The 24,580-nt window shown below is 45.3% G+C and overlaps 1 long non-coding RNA gene across 2 annotated transcripts; it reads left to right on the top strand.

Moving 5' to 3' along the window:
- Window positions 1–11,323: 11,323 nt before the first annotated feature.
- Window positions 11,324–24,336, top strand: LOC116572795. 2 transcript variants are annotated; one of them, XR_004278528.1, is made up of 3 exons: window positions 11,324–11,517; window positions 12,196–12,362; window positions 24,012–24,336. It is a non-coding gene; the product is annotated as an uncharacterized LOC116572795 (long non-coding RNA). The 2 variants fall into 2 exon arrangements; XR_004278529.1 differs by lacking the exon at window positions 24,012–24,336 and adding an exon at window positions 13,012–14,616.
- Window positions 24,337–24,580: the final 244 nt, after the last annotated feature.

The raw sequence follows: 24,580 nt of genomic DNA, 5'->3' as shown, positions 1-24,580 counted from the left end.
CTTACATATCTTTTATGGTTGAATCTGATGAATTTGGTTCTCCAAGTTTGCTTTGTCTTTTCAAAAAATCTCCTGAGATTTATATCAAAGGATACAATTGGACTCTGGGAATCTTATTAGTCCTACTAACCTTAGGTCATATTTGGATATTATTTCATGCTCAATTTGTAGAACAGATTCTTGATAATAAGATGAGATAAAAAGATACAGTCTAATTCCTCTTTTTCTTATAGTTTTCTTGCAAAGACAAACAGAAAGAAAAAAAAGAAGAAGGCAAATATAAGGAGTTTTGAAAGCTCAAATTAAGTGTGCTGGAAAAAATTGAAAAGTTGTGGCTCTAGTAATCTATGGTGGAAAAAAATAGGAATATTATGTAATCACCAAATAAATTATTATTTTTCACCGCCTCCAGCTATTATAATTTCACTGGATACCTTATAAGCAATTATTGTTCTGGGAGATACTCCAAGGCTTGTTCCGGGATTTCACAAAGCAGAAGTTGACACAAGTCTGAAAAGTGTTTGATGAAGTATTATTGTAACTGCCTTTTCAGTCTTTGACCAGGGTAGGAAACTGTGTGGGTGTGTGGGAAAAGGGAAAGTGGCTGTCACGTGGGCAACAAGCATAAACAGCTCTTTGTGCTTTTTGAGTTGGAATAAAAAGAAAACAACTTAATTTTCTTGCCTTCCATGGGTCTGAAACAGAGACTTCATGAATGGTTTTCAGCAGTGACTTCTGGTTTCATTGTGGGTGGCGGCAGACACCATAGACAGTCCCTCTTAAGCCAAAGCCTAGAAATGACAGAAGATGGAAGAATAGGTTCCATATCTATATAAACACTCTCAAAAATAAGAAGAGGAGCTCTCGATGGACAAAAAGTTGTGAGAAACTCATAAAAATGGAAAGCGGAGAGGATCCTATTGAACAGGAAGAGGCAATGAGGAGCATGTGAGACAGTGTGGCCGAGGAAAAGGAGTCCAGCAATGAGGACCGTGTGCTGGAGTTCAGGAGCTAGAAGGAGCCTGGGGCAACCAATAGCATCACTAGTTGGGGTCCTAAAGGAGCAACCATGTAGTGTACCCCTGGCACCCCTCATCATCAGGCATGTCAGTCCTGCCTGAAGAGTGAGTATAGTGTCTCAGAGCAGACAGACTGCCAGGCCTTCATCACAAGAGGCGGCCACACAGCTCTTGTGAGATGTATGATTATCTGGCATCTACTGCAAAGCACCCAGAGGTTCTCCCAGGGGAGCCCCTCAACCTGTGAGTGGACACTGATTTGTCTGTGAAGTCTACCTTCTCCTAATAATCTTGAATCTCTATCAAAATTCCTTCTGTGTGCCTCCTGGCTTTGTGCAGTCTAGGTCAAGGGCATTCAAAACAATGTTAACCAAACCCAGGCTAAGGACAGAGCCTGTTGGTAATCCACTAACAACCAACATTTCTCTGGGTTAATATGGAGGCATGAATCAGCACATTCTGAGCAAAGGTCAAATCAGCTGCAGATGCACCTCACTTGTAAATGTTTTTGCTTAACCCACTAACTAGCTGTGTGAACTTGAACGAGTCACTCAGTCACTCAGAGCTTCAATGTCTTCTTCCACTGTTACAGGATTTATGTGGGAACCAAATAGGAGAACATGCCTTGCATAGTGATTAGATCACAGAAAGCATTCAATAAATGTTTGGTTGTTGTTTTGGGATTTGTTTGTTTGTTTTCAGCATTTGTGGTAGCCAAGGGTTTTCCTGGCATTGAGTCTTTCTGAGGTCCTCTTAGCCTTTATCTTATTTTCATCATAGTCCTTGACTGTGCCCCCTTTTCTTTAGAGGACAATTTATCTGAGATCATCATTACTAGCACATTCCTCTCTGGAAATGCCTTTTTCTTGGATTGTTATAAATCTGTTTGTAAAGTCCCCATTTTGTCTTATGTCATATCACCATTCAGATATTCTAGCCACAGGATGGTGCCTATTTTTTGGTGACATTTTAGAAGTCTGCCTTCTGATGTCTAGAACCCATTTTTTTTTTTTTTACCCTCCCCAGTACTTCACTGATGAATCCCAGTATAAAATGGTCACTTTATACAAAGCCTTTATCTCTTTCATTTTGCCAGCTAGCTTATCGGTGGTGGTCAGACCCATTTCAGAATAATTTTTCTCCCCTCACAGCCTTCCCTGGCTTGCTGGGAGTTGAAGTTGTCAGCAGGGCACATTCGGAATGTACTATGCTTTCAGCAAAAATGGGGGCTTGCAGCAGAAATCTGGAGAGCTGACACTTCAGCCCAGCCCTGTCACTAAAACCCCTGACTTGAAATAGATTGTACCTCCCAGCTTCTAGCCTCCCTGGAATAGCCTCCACTGAGCTTCTCCACTTGAATCTGTTTCTGGGCCACCCTATTCTGCAGAGCAACTCTGGTGCCATTCTTTTGAACATGGCACCCTTCTGCTTGTATTTCAGATAAGTTATTTACCAGGTCCGAGTGTGCTTTGAGTCTATTGTTCCCTTTTCATGTTAAATTCTTGGTGACTTTGATTTTATTCTTCCCTCCCTCTGTCAAGACTCATTAAGATCCCTCTTTATCGGGACGCCTGGGTGGCTCAGTTGGTTATGCAGCTGCCTTCGGCTCAGGTCGTGATCCCAGCGTCCTGGGATCGAGTCCCGCATCAGGCTCCTTGCTCAGCAGGGAGCCTGCTTCTCCCTCTGCTTCTGCCTGCCATTCTGTCTGCCTGTGCTCACTCTCTCCCCCTCTCTCTCTCTGATAAATAAATAAAGTCTTTAAAAAAAAAAAAAACCCTCTTTATCAAGAAAGCAAGTCATATGAAACCTTTCTGCTTTTCTTCACAAAGTGCCTTCCATCCCTAGCCAGGAAACCTCCACCTTGCTATCAAAGGCCACAGTCCAGGAAAAATCACCTTCTCCTTGCTGATGTAGAGCCAGTTTTTCACGCCCCACCCCCTCCTCTTGTTCCTTAAGTCCAACAGTGAAAACAGAAATGAAAATGCTGAGTCTTCAACCTTGCCATTTTTCAGACTCCAAGGGACAGTCCACATGAAACCTGAGAGGAACCATGAGAGTGAATCTTCAGGATGGGGGCAGACTCTTTTTGGCATTAAATCCCATTAAATCATACCTAGCAGACCTTTGGGGCCACCATATTGCCTCCACACTCACCATTGTCCTACCGATGGCTTTTTACTGGGAGCAATTGCAACGCTTTCCCTGAGGACTTTGATCAGTCCATGTGGCAGCAAGCTAAAAGTTCTTGGAACCCCCAAGGGGAGCCATTAGCCAACAACAGACCCCAGTTTCCCTGCTCTTCAGACAGAACTTTTCTGAGGCCTGCTCCACACTGTTACCCAAAGATCCCAAGACAGACTCACCCCCAATTGCCCCCAAGAGTACTTGCTCAGAAAGAATAACTTTATTTGCCTCGATGTCTTACTTCTCCACTTCTTTACATTTCCAAATTAACGACTTGCTTTCAATTCAGTTTCAGAGTCTGCCTTTGGGAACCCAGCCAAAGATAGGAGCCCACTTCTGACATGTCCTAACATCTGCCTTGGTGCACACTAAGCAAGTTTAAACAGATGTATACCCTGTTAGTTTCCTATTGCTGATATAACAAATCACCATAAACTTACTGACTGAGAACAGCACAAATTTTTTTATCTTATAGTTTTGTAGGTCTGAGACTTCACTGGGCTGAACACAAGGTATTGGCAAGGCTATGTTCCTTTTGGAGGCTCTAGGGGAAGAATTCCTTTACTTGACTTTTCCAGCTTCCAGAAGTTGCTGCATTCCTTGGCTCATGGACCCTTCTTCGGTCAGCAAAGCTAACATCATAGCATGTTCAAATCTCTTTCTCTCTGTGTGTCTCTCTGTCTCTGCTTCTCTCCCTCCCTCCTCTTCTCCGAAAATCTTGCCTGCTTTTCATAAGGCCCCTTGTCGTTACGTTGGGCCCATCCAGATAATCCAGGATAATCGATCGTTTCATCTCAAGATCCCTAACTTAATCACACCTGCGAAGTCTCTTTACATATAAGGTATCATATTTGTAGATTTGGGGAATTAGGACATGGATATCTTTGGAGGCCATTAACTTGTTTATCGCAGATATTCAAAGGTCCAAATTACAATTCTGAATCAGGAACTATTGCCATATGGTCCATGTGAAATGGAAGACACATGAATGAGTTTGACACAGAAAGGGAGTTTCAATTAGGCCTTCTTAGATGGACAACCCTCCTTCTACCCGAAAAAAAAATGTATTTAAATCTTGTCTTTCTAGACTTTCAGGGATGGATGGATGGATGGATGGATGGAGGGAAGGAAGGAAAGAAAGAGAGGGAGGGAGAAAAAGAAAGAAAGAAAGAAAGAAAGAAAGAAAGAAAGAAAGAAAGAAAGAACCAACCTTGAAGATGATAGAATCCAAGCACAGGTGGGCACAGGCTTTCAGGGTTCACAGGTGGGCATAGTCAGATACATTCATGCATTAGGCCTCTGGGGAGGAGAAGCAAAGCCTTCTTCTTTGTGCCTTTCACAGAAAGAGAGTTAAGCAGAAGGGACTCCCTGCCTGGCGATGGCATGAATAAGAATCAGCACCAATTTACAGCTTGGAAAGAGAGGAAGAAATGAGAAGCTGGGGGAGGGGAGGTCTGTAGTCTCAGCAGGGGGAGGGAGTAGTGCTGAAAACCTGCTCAGTCTTCAATAATTCAAATTCTCCTGCAATCTCTTCTCAGGAGCCAGCAATGTTTAATCCTGTGCTGTTGTTTTGAGCCCTCTGTCACTCCAGGCCTCCTTTCCTCTCTCCCCAGTCAGTTATACAGTGGCCTCTGCTATGTATGGGGCCTTGCAGCAAGTGTTGCAGGCAGAATGTTCCACTGCTTCTTCTGTAGCACAGGATCACACAGAACTCTCCTTCCTGGCCCCGGGGGCACTGCTCTTGCCAACTTCATGCCAAGCAGAAACATGCCCATCCAAGTGCATTAGTGCCCCGGACCCGTGTCTTCACCTAAATAAATCCCCATCCACAGTGGCAGGTGGGAACTGTATCCCAACTTTCCCAGAATAAAGCTGGCCTGGTTTGGCGAAGGTAAGCTTTCTGAGGCTCAGTTTCCCCACCTAAAAATGGAATGATCCTGTCTATCTTGCAGGGTTGTTAAAAAGTTTAAATAAAATGAGGTAGTCAAAAATTCCTTGATAAGTTCCTTTTGCCTCTTGAGACTATATGTTTATTTGACTAGTTCTGCATTTATAAAGTGGTAGAGAAACAAAAATAAATTAAGTACATAATTTAGGCTCAGAAAATTGACCTTTGCCTCAATTAGATGTTCCAGGCTTTACGGGTTCTGGGATAACCAGTCTAATTACCACACTCTGCTGCAAGTGCCCTTCAGAGGCTTTAAAAACAATTCTGTCTTCCTGGTTGGTGAATCTCTACCTCTCCTCTCAGAGAATTAACTTCATTAACTGAGTCAGGAACTTAGAACAATGGGGACTTGTGTGCAACTGGTCATGTGGCAAGGCAGAGGAGAGATCCAATCAAGATCTTCAAGCACGTGAAGGAATGTAACCCAGAAGATGAAAAAGATTGCTCACTTTAGCACCTCAAAGTCTTCTTGACTGACTACATCAATGACATAGATTTGCTACTCTCTCTGGCCCAGTGCACAGAACTGGGACCTACAGGTGGAAATGGCAGGAAGGTAGGTTTCACTTTGGCCCAAGGAAGGATTTTCTAGCATCCAGAGCTCTTATAATGGAGGGCTTCCTCTGGAAAGTAGTGGTTGGCCTTCCACATTGCTATGACTGTTCATTCAACAGTGGTTTAAACATCTAAACCTTGCCTGCCCACCCCACCCCCACAATCTTTTCTAAGAGATGTTATTATACCCAAATCTACTATACTTTTATTGTTGTTTTAAGCTGCTAAAAGTTTTGAGGTCATCTGATACACAGCAAAGTTAACTGATAGGGTTTCCAAACAATTTACCAACATCCAAGTTAACAACATAATCCCTGTCCATCTCAGGACTTGAGGAATTTTAAATTTGATTAGACCCATCTCTGAGCTCAACATCTATTATCCAGGGGTTTGAACTCACGTGAAATTACAACTCTTCTTTTTTGGTACTGAAACTTTCACATCCTCCCATCATTTGTTTCTCACCTCAGGCATAATTTGGCTTCCTTCTCTATGCAGCCTAGAACTGAAGCTCATTGCTCATTGCATGCTCTTGACATCACCCTCAGTATGCTTCTGATTTACCTGAACTTCCTGCCACCATCTTGGATCAACCCAACCACTCATGCTCTCTGCCCCTACAAGGCATATGATCATGCTGATTGGAGTCTTGGGGGTGGGGGGACAGTTTCCAATGTCAATATCATTTGGTAGTTTTATACTTTTTTTGAACCTCCAGTAGTGGTGTTTCTCTCTTAGAAGAAAGATTTTTTTTTTTTTAATAAAAACCATCTTGAAGCTATCTGACTTTAACTTCCTTGACTCAAACCTAGAAAATGACCTCATCTGTAATATCTGAAGACCACAAGGAATAGATTTCCTCTGTGCAGCCCAGAGATAATCTCTATACTTGGGATTTTATAAAAATAAAACTTTTATTGTTCTTTGTACTAATTATAAAAGAAACCCATGTTCTTCTCACTATAATGCTACTTCTAAAAAACATATCAGAATTCATAGCAAGGAGCCCTCATGTTTTAAGAACAGCACGGAACCCATTCTAATTTGGAACAAAAAGTCAATCACAAATTCAGAAGTTTTAGTTATTGCCCATAACAGATTACCCCCAGCTCATTGTTTGAAGGATGAGAAGTGAATACAGAGCTCCTTTAAGAAGATATACACACTGGAGTGACTCAAGGAGCTAAACGTTTAAGATGAACATCATAGCAAGAAGGTGATAGTGAATTTGAGGGAGAGGAAGATAAAGAAGAGGAGGGAGGAGAAGAAGAAGAAGAAGAGGAAGAGAAAGAGAAGGGCTAAGAGGAAAACAATAAAGGAAAATTCCAAGACACAGAGGTGGTAAGTCTGTAAGCTATTTTATTAATTTGTGTGTTTGGGAAACAATTTAAAATAACACAAATACATTCTTTTTTTTCATAATTCATTTGTAAAAGAACAAACTTTTATCAGTGCATAATAAATTAAAATCTCCCATAAGAACAAAGAAAACTATCTTTCTGCTCTGAATGAATTAACCTTGTAGAGCAGTGGTTATGTTATTCCTTTAAAAGTCTCAGTAAATCCAGGTTGGATCCCCCTTGTTAGGACCTCTTGCCTACCAGCCTGCTCCAAGGCAGACCCTCTGTCCTGGTGAGTCTTCATCCCTGCTGGTCTCTGATCTGAGACACAGGGGTCTTTAGGCTTAGCAAAGACATAAAATGTTAGAGCCTGAGGGACCTTCAGAGAAGCATGCAGACCATAGGGTCCATAGTGGGGAAGAGTCCTGGCACGTGGCTGGTCCAGTTTTTTTTTTTTTTTTAAGATTTTATTTATTTGACAGAGAGAGATCACAAGTAGGCACAGAGAGAAAGACAGTAGAGAGAGAGAGAGAGATTAGAGAGAGAGAGAGGAGGAAGCAGGCTCCCTGCCGAGCAGAGAGCCCCATGCGGGACTCAATCCCAGAACACTGAGATCATGACCTGAGCCGAAGGCAGAGGCTTAACCCACTGAGCCATCCAGGCGCCCGCTGGTCCAGTTTCTTATAGATCCCAAGAAGCTTACAAGCACTGACCAGCTCACATGTCCACTTCTAGTCCAAGTACCTGTGGTCAGAGTTTTAAGGTACATGGAACAGCCTCTTATAGGCAAGGACTCTGGGTAAAGCAGACAATGAACACATCTTCATCTGACCCAAAGGCAATATATCCATAGCTTAGCCAAATCAGATTTTCCTCTGAAAGATGTGAACTGAGATACATGGAGATTATGTTAACAAGGATGGGTACCTCTGCCCCCTAAAAAAAATTATAGTATAGAGGGAGACCAGTGGAAGTCAAGTGGGATTTCAGTAATATTTACAAATCAGATACATTCAGGGGTTAAGAGGTATTTATTCAAGGACATTTATCGTTATGAAGGCAAATATGAAGATTTATGCAAGTTTCAGTTTATGCTTTTCCTTGTCTGGACAGGGCAAAGCCCTGCCCTTGAGCCCCACCCCAGATTAGCATTTTGGTAAGGTGTTTTAAATTCTGCTACTTCCGAATGGCAACAAACCAGTTTCCAATTTCAAAAACTCTATCCTGCCTGTGAATTGAGTGAGGAATGGTGGAATCTGTCTAAGGAGCTCGACAGTTTAATGCGTTTTGCCATGGAGATTATAGCTATTGCAGCATGGGGAAAGGGGCTGGCTTGAAAAGGGACGAGTGCTCATTGAGCATTCTGTTCAGGCAACTGCCCATTATCCAGGGGGTGGATGATCCAGTTTGGGGATTTTTCATGCCTCTGGCTTCTCCTCCCTTCTACTGTCTGCCCTTTGGCCACATTACAGATCAAATTAGCATGTCTTTGAGAGGATAGAAGGGGAAGGGACAGGTAGAATTCAAATTGGTCAATTTTGTAGCTTGTCTGCTGTTCTAATACATGAGATCAAAACCAAAGGCTAACGTGGAGTTTCGGATTGTCAGTGGGTTATACTGAATCCACACCAGACCTCCAGTCTATCGCTAGAGAAATTGGAGTCTGATGAGAACTCACTGTATTTCATATGGACCTCAAGGCTCAGCATATAGTGGCTTGTCCAGAATCCCAAACACATTCATGTTAGAACTTTAGAGCTGGAAGGGGTTTCAAAGATGATCCAGCTTTGGGAAATCAAGGCTCAGGGATTTGAAGTGCATTGCTCAAGGTCACACAATGAGATGACTCCCCGTGGCTTGTGGACAACTTGCGAGGGGAGCAGAAACCAGTTAACTTTAAAATTATATAACTATGGCTGGCTGATACATGAAATACTGACGAAATGGGCCTTTTGACAGCCCCCCCCATCCATAACTCTTTGTTGGGACTGTCCTGCCACTGGAAACTAAAATCAAGACCATCCATTGTTGTGGAGATAGCCCCAGTACTGGGTGCAAAACCCCAAACCCCAAAGTTGCTAAAGAAGATGGCTCCAGGTTTGAGACTGGATATACTGATGCAAAGAGGTGCCAGGAGACAAAAGCAGGTTCTCCTGCTGCCTGAAGAGAGAACAATAGAGTTTAAAGATCCAGAATGAGAAGCCATGTACCCTACCATATATATATACACACTCATCACCATTATCATCATCATCACCATTGGAGTAAGGAACAAGATATAAAAAAGAATTTCTCCATAAATTTTGGGGAATCCTGAGAGAGAAGAGAAAGGCCTTTTGTTTCTCTTCTGGAGGTTTCCAAAGGTGGTGGTCTCACTCAGCTACCTAGCTGGAGCCAAAAGAACAGAAGGAAGCCAATGTGGGGGAGAAGATGGAGATGGGCAGCGCTGTCGCCAGACATAGCGTGGTGCGGAAAAGATTTCAATGGGCCCATATCCCCCAGTGGCAAGAGCCAGCATGCTGCCTTGGAAGTTTCCCATGAAGGAGGTAACTCAAGGAGAATTACACCAAGAGGGAATGCAGTTTGTATGGTGAGGGCCAACGGGAAGCATGGCTCATTTCGTTCTAAGGGAGCTTTTTTTACACCACCTTCTGGCCAAACCCAGAGTATGAATTACATGGGTAACAGACCTCAATAGGGTTGCCTGTACCCAGCCCACCTGTATGGAGCCGCTGGCCACCACCCTCCAGGCACGCACCCAAAGCAAGAGAACAAGGTGGCTGCTCCCTCCCAACACAGAGCCCTCACCACAGACCCCACCCACCACCCACTCCCAGGGGCTTAGTCAGAACTGGAAGGGACAAGAAATCCCACAGCATCATTTGGACTATGTTGTGACCAAACTGCAAACTACATACCCTGAGTGGACCCTAGGAATGACTAGAATCATGGCAATGAACTCAAAGTTTCCTGTTGTCCAGTGGACCTGGGGCTTAATGCATGGAGGGAAGGACAGGGAGCTCCCTTGCTGTTTTTCGTTCCCCGGGATGTGGGGGAGAGGGTTAATTGCGTTAACCTATATCCATATTCTATATCCTTATCCATAAGGCTCTGGATGGAGGGGGCAGCTGTCTTCTGTCTCCTAAAAGCAAAGGAAGAGGATATGGCCTGAAATGAAAGCTGAAGGAATGGTCATACCACCCAAGAGGCCTCCAACGACAAACAGGTGAGGGGCATCCACACTGAGTGAGCACCTATGATGTCCCCACCTGGTGGTTAGCACCTGCACCAACATTTCTCCAAAAGGAGGAACCTCACATCCTCCTTTCAGAAAAAGAGCTAGTATGAAGCAACATGGGCACTGAGATGGCCCATCTCCAAGAAGTCAGCCGCCCCTCCTCTTTAACCAAGCTGCCTCCTCCTGGCAGAGTAAATCGGAGAAGCTGAGGAGGATCCTCAGTCCCCCAGGCTGTAACTCCCTCCTTCTCACATCCCACCCCACAGGTGCCTCAAGACAAGCACACAGATGCAGCCCTGTCTGGGAACAGGGAGCCCAAGGGAGATGTAGCAGCGACCTTTGGAAGGGTCAGTGACAACTGCGACAACTGCGTCACCAGGGAATCACCTTGTCCAATTGGAAGTCCAACCTTCCTTTGAACCACGCATGATTCTCCCCGCCCCCAGCCTGGGTTGTGTTTTTCCTTTGGCAAATCACACCATCGCACTGGGAGGGCAGCTTGCTGAGTGTGGCAGTGTTGACACAGCAGTCGCTGGACACGTTCCGGGAAAGCAGGCCCCAGCAAGTGAGATGAATTTTCTCTGAACCGTGTGGTTTCCAATGTGTCAGAAAAACAAACTCGGAGAAGTCTGTTTGGCTTGTGTGCCTGTGTAGACCCCCTTCCGGAGTTGAAAATGTAGTTGGCCTTAGCCCCTGTTGCTTTAAAACAAAACAAAACAGAAAGTCCTTCCTGTGTCTGACTCCCTGAAACCTGAGGCTGGCACAAAGGCAGCTCTTTCAAGTGGCAGCCCCACTGGCCACGTGACCTAGTCTTTGTGCCCAAGGACAAGCCAGGCCAGGGAAAACTGCCTCTGTTCAGTGTTGCCCAGCCCTTGGCCCTCTTCTCTGTCTCGGCTGCCTCCAGGCGCTTGGCTACCCCTCTTCCACCCAAACATCCGAGTTCCTGTTCCCAAAATAGCTACGCGGAGGAAACCAAGACTTGGGGCCTCCGCAGGGGTGAATTCTCCGCGCGGACGCGGCTGCAGGGGGCGTGGCTACCGCCGGCCGTCCAGCCGCCCCGGGGCTGCCTAGGGGTCCTCAGCGCGGCTCCTCGGGCTCCGCCCACCGAAACTTCTGTTTTTCCTGTAAGAGCGAGGCAGGCAGCTGTGCGAGTCTCACAGCTTTCATTGCTTTTCCGTCCCTCAGGAAAGGCGCTTAGGCTTCCCGGCGTTTGACCTCCGGATGAACTGACCAGTAAGTCCTCCCCTGTTAGCAGGGACCGTGGCTTACCGAACCACAGAACAATGCACGCACTCCAGCTGGAACTTCCTGATCCCCACCTCCCACCTTCCCATCATACAAAGCAAAAGAAGCCCCCTGGGTTTGTTGCCAGGGAGAGTGGCTGGCCTCTTCCTGCTGGGGGATGGGTGCAGGGGGAGCCAGGAGGAGGGGCCAGTCCTGGGAGAGTCCAACCTGCCCTTTGGGTGATGAAGCCCCTGCAACTAGGCCCATCCTCTTGATTTCCATTCCTGTCCTGTAAAGTGGAATGAGCCAATGCTCTAGGAAGTGGTTCTCGGCCTCAGGTGCACACTGGAGTCACCTGGGCAGCTCCTAAGAATCCTTTACGCTTGGGCCCCTGGACCTAGAAAATCAGCGTCTCTGGGAGATGGGACCAGGCATTGGTGGTGTTTTAAAACTCCGCGTGTGGTTCCAGTGTGCAGCCAAGTTTGAGAACCTTCTCAAACTCTAACATATAAGAACCACCTGGGATCATGTTAAAAATCAATCAGTCAATCCGATTCCAGCAGGTTCCGGAGCTCTAACCAGGGATGTTGCCGCCACTGGTCCATAAAACACTTCTAGTCGTCAAGCTTTAGGAGACCTAGAGAGTCCCCAGTAACAGCCTGGACTTCTCCGTGTTTGATTTGACAGGAGCAATGAGATGAGATGGAGAGTCAATAGACTTTCAGGCTACTAGGTCTGGAAGGGATTGGTGGGCTGGAAGCCACGTCTCTGCATCTGGAAAATCTCTTCAGGAGAAGAGACAGTTGACAGGCAGTAGGAATGTGACTGAATTTGGGGTGGAGTGAAATATAAAGGTAAGCTTCAACTGTCCAAGTTCAGGATGAGAGGAATGGCAGGGTTAGGGGTCACCTCTGACAAGCCGGCTCAGCACCTGAGCCCAATGGTGGTGGCTCTCCTTTCAAAGCTAACCCAGCTGAGTGACATAAACCCTGGTGGAGACCATGAAAAGCCATCTGGCTGAGCGGGGTGATGGGGTCCCAGCCTGCTTAAGAAACCGGAGGGATGAGGCAGAGGTGTCTGCTTGGCTCGGGTCTTAGCATCTCAGATAGCGCTGGTATGTTCTACTGACAACAGGGGAAGTCTCTTTGCTGCCTGTTCTGCTCTGCTTGGCTTAGGAAGTAAAAGTAGCATTAGAATCTTGTGAGAGCCACAGCATCCATAGCCTTTGAGCCTTCCCTAGCTCAACCCCTGAGTCAGGAAGGCTGGAGCAATAAGGTAGCTGGTGGGATTCAAAAACTTCACTTTTTGTTGGTAAAACGGGGGTGAGGGGTGGGCAAAAGTATCCACCTCACTGGATTATTTTAAGAATTATATAAGATAGTGTGTGTGAGAGCACATAGTACATGCTCAATAAATGCTAGCTTCTATAATAATGATTATTATTATAGGTATTATTATACTACCATAATAATGGTATTATTAATAATACAATTCATCTCATAGGATATGCAAACACCTATCATAATGCTTCACCTATAGGAGAGGGGCAATAAACACTTGTGAAATCTAAGCAGAAGCTAGGTAAGTTTTTCTTCTATGCTCCCCTTCTTTTTTATACATCAGCTTTGAGTCAGTTTCCATCCTGTGCTGAGTCAGGCTTTTTGGCCTTAGTTGCAAACCTGCTCCCTAATCTCCATCCAGACGCACAGAGAAGGTTTGGAATGCACGTTTTTCCCTGAAGAAGTGTGGCCAGCAGTTCTGCCTCCTTCCCAGAGGAGAGGTCTGACTGGTGGGAGCCGGAGGAAGAGATAGACATGGGACGAGAACTCCTACAGAGATCCCACTAGTTAAGGGCTCAGTACCAGGCACTCTGCAGTTGCTCTCAGTCATTGCCAGCATCTTGTCTCCTTAATAACAAAGGAAGATGGAGGAAGGAGTCATCCCCATGCACCACATTCTTGCCGTCAGAGAATGGCTTTGGGAATCACTCCTTTATCGCTGGAAGTTTCTGCCTCTCTTAGGACTCAGAGGACTAAGTCCAGAGGGACTTCAACATTCATCAGTCTCATGATGTCCCCTTGAATTTATATGCAGAGGGAGATGCTAGAGAGAGGCTAGGACCCAGGAAGAGCCACGTCCAGCCGTGTGACAACACAGAGCACAGCACCTGCAGTGTTCCTGCGCAGTTAGGTGTGTGCAGGAGGGATCTGCTTTCTGCCAAGCTCCAGCTCTGTCTGGCTCAAGACATTTTGGGGTGGGAGGCAGGGGCCAGACTTCTGGAGACCACAGAACCTCAAGTGAGGGAAGACATCTGAAGGGCAGCGAGCTTGGCCTTCGTTGTTAGAAGGGGGCCATACAGGGCACAGAGTGGTGACTTTCCCCTGGGATTTGTCCCACCCAGCCCCGCAGAATCAGGTCAGTCGTGGAATACAGGGCACCATGAGTGAGAGGGAAAAGAGCTGTTCAGTGAGGGGTTGGGAGGTATTGGAGCCAGAGCAGCTCAGATCTGGCACTCCCGGGCTCCATGTGAGTTAGCAGCATGAGACACCCTCCTCTCCTCCATGGTGTATTTTGTCACATGGAGGTTCTAGCAATTTCTTTGTCTAGGCTGGCAGTTTCCAGTGTAGGGAGAAACACAGACTGGCAGGAGTGGAGATGGCCAGCAGGTGCAGCCATGCCCAGGATTGGTGGCAGTGACCCGTGGGAGGGAAGGATGGAGGTGTCCACAGTGCATCAGTGTGCTCTCTGGATGCAAGAGCTGTGACCAGAGAAACCCCAGTGCTTAGTGAGACAGAAGGACAGAGGTGCCCTACAGAGGCAGCCTTTGGAGCCAAAAGCCAGCAAAAGAGGCTGGGAGCCTGGGACACCATGTGGTAGTTGAGTGGACTTGGGCTTGAGCTCCCAGAGGACTCCCAGAAACACAGTACAGGAGGCTCTGCCAGGAGATGAAGACTTGCATTGGCTGGTGGTTAGTGGACTGACTACTGTCCAGGTCATCTGGGTTTAAACTTAGCCTGCCCAAGGAATGCTGGGATATCTGTCAGTATCCCATTATCAGTGGAATGAAGCCTGCTTTGACACATCCTTTGAGCACTCATATCTCTCTCTCTCCTCTCTGTCTGGGTTTTTGTCTATCTCTCTGTCTTTGTCTCTGTCCTTCCATCTCCATGTCTGTCTCTGTCTCTGTCTTATTCTCCCTGCCTCCATTCCCACAAAATGCATGACTCATTCTGGGCATTCAACAAATATTTTTTAACTCCACATTATGTAAAAATTCACACACGCAGAAGCAGCAGAATAAAATAAGGACCTCTCAGGTACCCATCACCCAGTTTCAGCAATCATGAACATTCTCCACTGCCCTCCCCGAGATTATTCTGAAGCAAGCTCAGACATCCTCCATAAATATTTCAGATGCCTCTAAACGATAAGCACTCTGTAAAAACCATAACCACGATCCCACTAGCACACTCAGAAAAGCTAGCACTAATTCCTTAAATCAGTATCTAAATACAATCTAAATATAATCTAAATACAATCCTTAGGTCATGTTTGTTAATGTGTCATAACTCCCCCAAATCCCTTTTAAACTCTAGTCAACAAATGTTTTTGGGCTGACCACATCTTTTCTGTTTCTGTGTGTCTTTCTGTTTTTCTATTTCTTGTTTTTCCACTTACCCTTCTGTCCACCAGTTTGGTTTCTTTCCATCTGTGTATGTCTGTTTCAATGTAACATTATTTCTGTGATTTTTTTTTCTCTGTGTGTGACTTTATACCTTTCTCTCTCTGCCTCCTTCCCAAGCCCTGTCTCTGTCACATGCACACACACCAAGCACACTCACACATAGGTTCATGCTCCCTGGGGTCAGCAAGGGAACCCTGCACATACTCTTGACTGAAAGTGTATGAATTTTGTATGAAGTTGGGGCTGAAGAATGAAAGAGATCTCTGGCCAAAATGTTAGTGTGGCTTCACTGAAGCACTTTCTGCTGTTTCATGCTGTGCACATTCCACGGGCTCCCTTCCAGTGGACTGAGCCCCCCTTCTGGTGACTTAGCCCCCTTTCCAGTGACTGAGCCCCCTCTGATGGACTGAGCCCCCTGCTTCTCGTGAATTAGCCCCCTCCTTCAACAATATACATGAAGGAGGCAGCTAGGACCACAGCACATCAGCAACGCGAAGGCTGAAGGGTGCTGCACAGATATACGTGGCGTGTGTTACTTTATCTGTTGTTCCAAATAAAACTTAAGACTCACCCATTGGTGAATTCCTAAAGCACTGTCTGAAAAGAAGCTGTAGAATGCTTGTTGGCCAAGCGCTACTTTTCATCAATCACAGGGACAGTGTTCCATTTTGAAAGAAATCTTTTACCGAGTCTTAAATTATTTGTTAGAGCTGGAGGCAACAAACCCAGGCTTTTCCCATTCTTTCTAGCAATGGATTTCTTTTTTTAATAAAATCTTACATAAAACCTGGAGATATAAAGTGAGTAAAAAACAGTATGTGTGGGCCAGGGGGAGAAGGGAGAAAGCTGTAGAAAATTAAAAAAAAAAAAAAAATTTTTTTAAAAACTCAATCGAAGAAACTTATTTTCTAAAGGAGTAAACTGGGTTCCAGAGTGGGGGCCGTGACCCACGCAAGCCCAACAGCAGCCTCCAGCATCCCATAAGTCCCTCTTGTCTTACTCCTTACAGACACATTCAGAATTTCAGGGAGGATCTGTGTCTCCGGGTTTTGTTTTTGTTTTCTTTTGTTTTTGTTTTTGTTTTTGTTTTTTTCCCAAGTAGTTATTTTGGCAAATGTACTAAACTGAGCAGTGATCTGGGAGATTTCATGACCCAGACATCACTCGAGCTGTGGCTTTTTTGTTTCCTGGGACAAAACCTGTTGGATGACTCTTAAGCAAATGACTAAAGGCAGAATGACTTGAGAGTCTGGTCACCAAGGTCAGGATTGTAGAATGTGAGGCTGCCTCTTATGGGAGTGGCCCTGTGCTTGGGGGCAGATGAATCCTAGTGTTTGGCTAACAGAGCTGGAGAGCCAAGCAGTGACCCTCCTTGATGAAGAACACTTGCTATGAACCAGTGTGAAATGGAATTACAGAGTAGGGGGAAGGAGCCTGCGGGATGAGAGGTGCCTTAGCTGTCTGGGTCCCAGCTGCCATGTAGGAACTTAGAGAAGCCATGGACAGCATAACTGTGACTCTAGAAGAAACTGGAAGTTCTTACTTGCTGGATGTGTGCGCCTCCAGTAGCAGCTGACAGCAAAAGCTGCTAGTCTCCTATAAATACAGAGAACAAACTGATGGCTGTCAGAGAGAAGGGACATGGGGACATGGGCAAAATGAGTGAAGGGGATGGGTGATACAGGCTTCCCGAAATGGAATGACTAAGTCCTGGGAATTAAAGGCACAGAGTAGGGGTGCCTGGATGGCTCAGTTGTTAAGTATCTGCCTTTGGCTTGGGTCGTGGTCCCAGGGTCTGGGATCGAGCCCTGCATCCAGCTCTCTGCTCAGCCGAAGCTTGCTTCTCCCTCTCCCACTCCCCTTGCTTGTGTTCCCTCTCTCACTGTGTCTTTCTCTGTCAAATAAATAAAACCTTAAAAAAATAATAATAAAGGCCCAGCGTAGGGAATATAGTCAATGACACTGTAATAGCGCTGTATGGTGACAGATGGGAGCTACACTGTGGGAGCACAGCAGAACATATAGGCTTGTCAATTCACCATGTTGAACACCTGAAACTAATGTAACTTTGTGTGTCAACTAGACTGAAATTTTTTTTTAAAGCTGCTGTTCTCTCAGTTCACAATGAAGGTTGATTATGAGTAAGCTCAGTAGAGAATTGTGTTATTCTGTATAGCTTAGAGACTTGAAAATGTGCCTGACTGCTACTCATCTTGGGAGACCAGTGAGGCATACTAGAAAATACCTGAGTCTCGGCACGGGAACACAGAGTGTAAACTCCGGCTCCACCACTTTCTAGCTGAGTAATTCTGGAGCATCACCTTGCCCACTAAGCTTTGGTTTCCTCATCTCCGAATCAGGATAATGCCACCTTGCTAGCTCACAATGTGCTTCATGTCACGTATCTCTCAACAACTTTGCCAAGCCGGTATTGGAAACCTCACTTTACCAAAAAGGAAACCATACTCCAAGAGGAGGCACCTGCAGCCCCATACATCCAGTAACAGCCCCATTTGAACAGGTTCCTACTGGGTTCCTGGGCCGTGTGTTTTCCATCACCCCTACTGCATCCTATCTAATCTGCTGTTGGACAAATGAGAACACAGCAGCTAAGCTAAAACAGCCAAGATTCAAATTTATGGAGAAAGAAAGTAGACTAGTAGTTGCCCCAGGCCAGGGTAGGAACAGAGATGAAGTGTAAATTAGCAGAAGAGATCATATTGGGGGAGGGTGTAGATGCTGCACTAACTACTGAGTCATGGCGGTGGTTGCACAACTCTAAATTTCCTAAAAAGCACCAAATTGGATACTTGTGAATTTTTATATAAAACGTACCTCAATAAAGCTGTTAACAAAAAGCCGAGATTATAAAACACTTGTATTCTAGACAGAATTGTCTGTTTTACCAAGCATATCTGGAAGCAGTTAGTATTAGTTTATTTCCTTTAAAAGGTATTTCTTATAATTACTGATTTGAAAAAGTAGTGACATGCTAGTGACACGGTTAATATCTGCTTTGTTTTGTTCTTCTCGCTCTGAGACTATGGGCTGGCCACGTGGTCAGTCAGCACTGGAAGTAACTAACACAGGTAAGCATCATGGGCTCTCACAGCTGGCAGGGTTAGAGACCTGGAAACCCCTCTATACCTACCCTTATAGGGAGGTTAGTTAGCAGCATGCAAGGTATAGCAACAATCAGCCATCCTGAAGGAGAGCACCTACAAGCCTAAACCAAGGCAATTAGCATTTTTATTCCCACTTGGACCCACTAAGCCCCCTGGACCTCAGCCGCATGTCCCCAGTCTGGCTGGACAAATTCTGGCCTTTCGGAAAATGGCATGAGGTAACATGAGGGAGAGTTCTCTCACCATTTCTTGGCAACAAAGGGAAAAGAGAGGAAAATTCCAGCAAGGTTGTATTTTCAGAAAGGGTGGTGTCTGCGGGACTGCGAATGTGGAGTTTATAGTTAAGTGTTTTGTGAGGTGGGCTGTGCTAGTCCTCCATCTGATTTGAACTGGAAAATTGAATTGCTGTTGTTTAAAGGAAGTGCTCTTTGTGGTTTGGTGACACTCGTACATTTCTCAGATTAGTGTGGCCACACATTGGCAGTAGGTGGTGCCTGGGTGGGAAAGAGCCAGTTTACATGTTGATATGCGGGATGGGCCCTATTAAGGGCTTTGTATCCTCCCATGCTGTGTGCAGAACCAGCAGGGGTTGTAAGAAAGAGAAAAGATACCTCAGAGGGGTTGGGGACCCCCTTGTACCAGCATCTTTGCTGGGCTCAGGGGAAGCAGGGAGCAAGGATTTGAGTGCAAGCAGCTCATCATTTGGAGCCCATCTCAGAAAGCATCAGTAGGGGAGTAGGGAGTGAGGCAAAATAGGGCAGACCAAGAAAGGCATTTTCATAAACAACCTCCCAAGGCTTTAAGGGAGGAAACTCTAGGAGACTATAGAATAAAGTCTCAGCCTTGTGTGCACATTGGAATCACCTGGGGGGTTGTTGAAACATATTGCTGGGCTCCCAACCTCAGAGTTTCTGATTCAGTAGGTCCAAAGTGTGTAGGACCTGAAAGTTTGCATTCCTAGTAAGTCCCCAGGTGATGCTGATGCTGTTGTCCTGGCATGATACTTTGAGGAGTGAAGAAGATGATTCAGATGGTCAGACCCAGGGGTGAGGAGTTGGGGTATTTATGTACCAATTCCCATCTCGTGTTGTGGAAGGCTGCTCCTGGAATGGTTAGCTGCCTGGTACCCTGTGTACCAGCAGGCCCTGCAGCCAGGGAAGGTTTGCAGGCTGAGAGTAACAAGTGCTTGCTATAAAGCAAAGCTATAAGGTTATGTGGGAACAGAGTACAGGGCACCAAGAAGGCCAGCCACACTGCCTGCAGGAACAGAGTATCTCTGCATTAACTATCAGAGTCCTCTGTATCTGATGGAAAAAGTATTACAGCATAGTGCCACAAAAAAGGGTTAGTGCCCCAGCTGCTTTAATATCCATAGCAGTGTGACCTTAACTAGATCTCTTACCTTCTCTGGGCCCCACCCCAACTGGAAGGGCCCACCTGTCTCAAAAATTCCTGGATTCTCTGATTACTAGATCCAAGTGACCATGCTCAACCACAGCCTGTGAAAACATTCGGCCCCAAGAGAGCTCCAGGAAAGCACATTTACATCTATCACCCCTGCCCAGCATCCTTCCCCAAGGATTCAAATTTTGTCCAAGCAGGTGCTGCCCCCAGACTGTGAGGCAATACACTCCAAAGCTTGAGGCTTCCTAGGGTGGGCATCCTGTGTGGTTCCTACAGGTCCCTGGTCCCCAGGCACCAGGCTCACTGCCTTCCCTTCGCATCCTTGGCAGGTGTATCAAGCATTAATAAGATACTTCATGTCAGTCAAAGAAGACTACAAGACTATGTATTTTCTTTTAGTGAGTTGTGCACTTAAAATAATAAACTGCTTAATCTTTTCATTTGGATAGAATGATGTATTATGGCAGACTAGATTCCTCCCCCACTTCTTTCCCTTTCCCTGGATAGCCTGGCAATGACACTACCTGGTCGTTGCCCTTGCTGGGCACCTGAGTGTAAAAGGCAAGCCTGCAATTCCCCAGAGAACTAGAAAAAAGAGGGTAGTCTTGGCTTCCCAGTGTCAAGGAAGCTCAAGGCACCTGCAACCAGTGCAAACCACTTAGATTCAGATAGACTAACAGAGTGGACATCTACAGCTTTTGTCTTCCAAGCAGTCAGATTCCCCTTTGTCAGAAACAGCTCCTCAATTCTCCATGGAAATCCACACTTCTGCATTCATAATCCCAGTGGATCAGGATGTTAACATCTACCTTGTCCCAGATGGGCCTAATCAGCCTATTTCATAGTGCTGATCTAGTGAGGGTCAATCCAGTGGTAGCCAGTGAGGATGCCAGTCTGTTAAGGGATCTCCTGCTCCAAATGTCAGGAAATTCCAGGACCAAGATTCTGGGTCTGTTCACAATTCCCTGACTTAGATAGAAAGCATAATAAAACATAATGGTACCAAAAAAATTGCTAGTGCTGAGCTTCTTTTGCACTCATAGCTTTGTGACCTCAAATCTCACCTTCTCTGGGCCCTTAGCTCAAAGAATTCCATGACTCCACCTGTCTTGAAAATTCCCTGATTCTCTGTCCAGAAAAGCCCTGTAACGTGACAACTAGATCCACGTTACCATGTTCAACCACTGCCTGTGAAACATTTACTTAGTACTGTATCTGGGAGGGCCACATCATCACTGTGCTTGACTCCTGAAAACCCAGAGTGGCTTAGGAAAGTCTCATAGCAACTTTTTCCATCATCAACATTCCCCTTGCATTCCTGGATATGAAATCTCATGCTACCATAAATACCCATTACTATTTGACCTGGCTTCAAGTCGTATGATTGGGGACACACACAGTAGTAAGACCTTAAAAAATATTTCAATGAATCACTAAAGGTTAAGAACTTCACTGACTATCTTTTCCAGAGGAGGGCAGAGCACTGAAGGATTTTGCCGTGCTCATCCCCCTGCAAGGACTATCTCTCCTGCTCCCCTAAGCAGCATTCTCCCTTCATCCAACCTTCAAGGTTCACCCCTTTCTGAAGAACCCCTGGGCCCTCCCAGGCACAGCCAGGTGCTTTCTCTATTGGAGCTCTTCTTCCTTCCTTCAAGAGTCCAGAGAATGAGTAGGAGGCCTAGGTTGGAGGACCAAACCTTCATGGTCAGCCATGACCCAGCCTCCATCTTTGTGTTTCCATGGTCTCAAGGAAGAATTGACTTACTCCAGGAAATGCTGCATGTGTGTGAACTTGGACAGGCATGGGTGTGATTCCTCTTGCTAGGAGATCCGAAACAGGGTGCCTAAAGACCTTCTCACACAGTCCCAGGGTTAGGAAAGAAGAATAAGTGGGGACCCTGCTTCTCATAAAAGTATCTATTGTTTATATCCTCATGTTGGGATGGGGGAGTTACTTTGTCCTGCCTGCCCCATGGGAGTGGCTGAAAGCTCCTTGCTTGACCCCTGACCTGCTGCCAAATTCTCTTGGACCTCCTGAGTTTTGTGATGACTGATCTTAGAGCCAGGTCACCCTGGTCTACTTTCTGTCCTTTCAAACAAGTATGGAAGAAGACATCCCAGTCACACTTCCTTCTTCAAATATGAATCAAGCTAACCATATGCAGTACTGATGTATAGCAGGTTTGGATATTTTTTATCCAAGTTCTAATTGATTTCAAATCCTAATTAAGGAGTAACTAATAAATGGACAATGAAGGACCCTCAAAATCACTTTTTCCGTCTTATAATTTGACCTTCAGTCTCTTTTCTCTAAGCCTTGAAAAGATCTGATATGTTCATGTGAAACTGATTTTGCCTATTCAGTAATGATATGTTCCTCCCTTTTGTCTTTGGTTGCCCACTATCCCAACCTCATTTTCCCATATTTAATGTCTTCTCCATCAGTCTTGCTCCCATGATAGATGTCAAAGACACCATGCAGGTAGGGCATAGGCAGGTGGTCTAGGCTTGGAACTAGCTCAATCTCACCCACATTCCCAAGACTCACAGTTGAAAATTAGTGACCCAAAGAAGCAAGGAAAAAGAGAAATCCTCCTGTTGCTAATGGGAGCACTGTCATCATAACATCCAGAGTTCAGTGGTCAACTCAGTGGCATCCACACCAGTCTGCATCTGTGGCACAACTGTGGTTCTGTCAATACAGCCTCCCTCTGTCCACTTCCAACCTCCAAACCTCATTCTCTAGATATCCCAGGGATACCACAAGCTGCCCAACATCCTTTCAGTGAATTCTTCTCTCTGACTGCATCATCCGGTCAACTCACATGCAACAAAGAACCCCAGTCATGATTCTACTACCTGCTTTCTTCTCTTGTCTCCCTCAACAGAAACCTGCTTCTGTCTGTTGCTGGCATAGCCTTTGATGGCCTGGCCCATCCCTTCCAAGATATCCAAGCATCTCCTCTGAGGACCCTCCATCCCCTGAGGGGTCTCACCCCACACTGTACTATAAGCATTTACCTGCCTGGGCTTTGTTTTGTTTTGTTTTGTTTTCTGCTGCAAATATCACCCAAGCGAGTCAGAGATGAAAGAAGGATGCTCCTTGGCCTATGCTGATCCCTTCAAGACTTTCTCTGTGGGGCTGGTTCAGAGAGACAGCTAGGCATTTGCCTCAAGATCTGTGGAGTCACCTGTACTGTTTAGCAAATCAAAGGGAAGTGGTGGTGGCTTGGTGTACAGAACTAGGAAATTTGCCTGGAGGCTTTGCATCCTTACTGACAACTCAAGAGTCTTTTACCCAGGGGCACCTGGGTGGCTCAGTGGGTTAAGCCGCTGCCTTCGGCTCAGGTCATGATCTCAGGGTCCTGGGATTGAGCCCCACATCGGGCTCTCCGCTCAGCAGGGAGCCTGCTTCCTCCCCTCTCTCTCTGCCTGCCTCTCTGACTACATGTGACACCTCTCTCTTTCTCTCTCTCTCTGTCAAATAAATAAAAAATATCTTTTAAAAAAAAAAGTCTTTTACCCAAAGATGTCTCAAGAGACCTTCTCATCATACTTGGGGGGCAAATTAAGGCCTACCAGGAAAGTGGTTTACTCTGAGTCACATGTCAGATTAGCAGCTGCTAATACTGATACCTAGTAACCTTCAACCCAACTGGTCAAATATATGTAATAGCCTACAAGGCTTTCTTCCACTTCAAATCTTTATTTTTTCAAATACTTTATTTTTCCTCATTTAAGCAGATCGGCCAATTAAGTTCTCTTCTACAGAGCCAAATATGTATATCTTCATAAAAATAGTTTTTGAATTTAAAAATGTAGCAGGGGTGATTACACATGATTTTTTTTCCCAACTTTTGCTTATTTGTCTAGGGCCTGACCAAAGCTTAAATTTTTCAAATGAAAGGATCTTTGTATCAGTCAAGATTTTTCAGAGAAACAGAACCAATGGGATAGTTTAGTGGGTAGATAGATGGATAGATAGATGGATGGACGGATAGATAGATAGATAGACAGGAGAGGAGAATTACTATAGGAATTGGCTCATGCAGTTATGGATACCAAAAAGTCCCATAACCTTCCATCTGTAAGCTGGACAACTAAGAAAACCAGTGTACAATTCAGCCTGACTCTGAAAGCCTGATGCCTGGGGAGCTGATGGTATAAGTCCCCGAGTCTGAAGGCCCAAGAACCAGATGCTGTGATGTCCAAGGGCAAGAGAAGATGGATGTCCTAGCTCAAGAAGAAAGAGGAACTCACCTCTCCATTGGCCTTTTTGTTCCTTTCAGGCCCCCGATGGATTGGATGTTGCTGCCCACATTGGTGAGGGCCAGTTTCTCCATTCATTCTACTGAATCAGATGTTACTGTCTTCCAGAAACACCTTCACAGACACATCCAATGATAATGTATCACCAGCCATGTAGGCATCTCTTAGGCCAGTCAAACTGACACATTAAATTAACCATCACAAGTCTACTACTTGTCACTTTGGCACCTATATCTGTGTCCTTAAACCATATTTCATATCTTAATAAAAGACAATTGCAAGGTTATAAATCTGTTTAATATGACTCTGTCAAATAAATAAATAAAATCTTTAAAAAAAAATCTGTTTAACATGATACAACTATTCTGCATACAACTGAAAAACCTTTCCCTGAAAAAGGAGGTAAACTCCTTGAGTGCACTTTACCCTTCTCCTTAATATCCTGTACCTTAAATATTATGATGTAAAATTAACAATATTTAAATATTGATATAAAGACAATACATCTTACGTGATAAGAAAATAAGGGAAGAAAGAAAACAAAAATATTTACTTAATATATGTACATAAACACACAAACACTCATAAA

The sequence above is a fragment of the Mustela erminea genome, chromosome 1, assembly GCF_009829155.1.
Source record: "Mustela erminea isolate mMusErm1 chromosome 1, mMusErm1.Pri, whole genome shotgun sequence".
Classification (NCBI taxonomy): Eukaryota; Metazoa; Chordata; class Mammalia; order Carnivora; family Mustelidae; genus Mustela; species Mustela erminea.
Note: the sequence above shows the minus strand (reverse complement) of the source record. Positions and strands in the feature narration are given on the sequence as shown.